Here is a 1633-nt window from a genome sequence, read left to right on the forward strand (position 1 = left end):
CATCATGGAGGGCATGGACAGCCCATAAGCCAGTCATTGTCCTCAAAGGCACATTGCCTGTGACCTACTTCCTCCTAAGCCTGGCCTCCTGAAGTTCCTACAACCTATCAAAACATTGTCACCAGCATTCAACACATTAGCCTATGGGGGATATTTCATACTCAAACCATAACACCATCTATGTCCTAACCATGATTAGATTTTATTGTAATTCCCTAGTAGGCTACTTCAAGTTCTTCTTAGCATTTCCCTCTATCTGAATTACTTGTTGGTTTTCTGGTTTTAGACTTTCTGTCTCCCTCAAACTTAGAAATACTTGGATGGCCACATCCATTTTGACTTTTTAGCATCTTCTTGAGGACCAGTGTTGAGAGGTAGAAGTTAGAAGAGTTAGAGGACAGCAAGGATTTTGGTTTCATTTGCTGTCCTTTGCTGTGGTTTATTTGTTTAGAAGAACCCTCTTGACCTGCGTATTCATACATAGTCTCTAAATATAATGCTTGTCAGAGAGCTTTCACAGATAACATTCTTTTTAATTTTTTTTTAAAATTCATTTTTTTGCTTGAACTCTTGAGCCACAGTGCCACTTCTGGCTTTTTCTGTTTATGTGGTACTGAGGAATCAAACCCAGGTCTTCATGCAGGCTAGGCAAGCACTCTACCACTGAGCCACATTCCCAGCCTGAGATAGCATTCTTAATACAGGAAAAAAAATCTCATTGCCTGGACACTGTTTTGGTGACGTTATGTTTGGTTTCACTGGATAAAGTCCTACTGTCTTTCTTGTTGTAAGGGTTATTTAGATTTTTAAATTGTGCCTTGAGAAATGTGGTTTATTAGGTCTAAAGTGGGAAGTAGGTGCCTGAATTTTTTAAAATTTTATTTTATTGTAAAGATGCTCTACAGAGGGGTTACAGTTACATGTGTAAGGTAATGAGTACATTTCTTGTCAAACATTGTCACCCCTCCTTTGTTTTTCTCCTACTGTGCCTCCCTCCCTCCACCTTGCCCCCACCCTGAAGTGGTAAAGTTTGTTTCTAGCATAGTGTCTTGTGAGTAACATTGTTGCAATGGGTCATCCTGTGTCCTTGTTTCAGCATTTTGCAGGGTACCAACATCAAATACAGTAACAAGAGGTGATATACCATAGCGGAAGAGCATACAAAAGAAACAAAAAAAAATCACATAGTACATTCAAAACAATAGGGACCCTAGATGGTCATGTGATGGGTTGGTGGACAAGAGTCCCTGCAGTGCTTAGAATAAAAAAGACAATCTAATATAAGCCATGAATTATCCTTCTCGGTTTCAGGATGCCAGAGAGATCACAATTGTGGGATGTCAGGAATTTAGGTGACTCTATATCCTAGCTGGCCCAAACAGTATTAGTCAGAAAAATACTCTAGTTTACATTAATTCTAACTTTTACTAGATTGCTAGTTTCTAAAGTTTCAGTTTGACCCCAAGCCTAACCCATTCCCTAACTCTTCCCCTAGTCAGAACCCTAATCCTAAACACAAGTTGTATAGTTTACTTTTTTCCTTCCTTCCTTCCTTCCTTCCTTCCTTCCTTCCTTTCTTTCTTTCTTTCTTTCTTTCTTTCTTTCTTTCTTTCTTTCTTTCTTTCTTTCTTTC

The sequence above is a fragment of the Dipodomys ordii genome, unplaced genomic scaffold, assembly GCF_000151885.1.
Source record: "Dipodomys ordii isolate 6190 unplaced genomic scaffold, Dord_2.0 Scaffold46, whole genome shotgun sequence".
Taxonomy (NCBI): Eukaryota; Metazoa; Chordata; class Mammalia; order Rodentia; family Heteromyidae; genus Dipodomys; species Dipodomys ordii.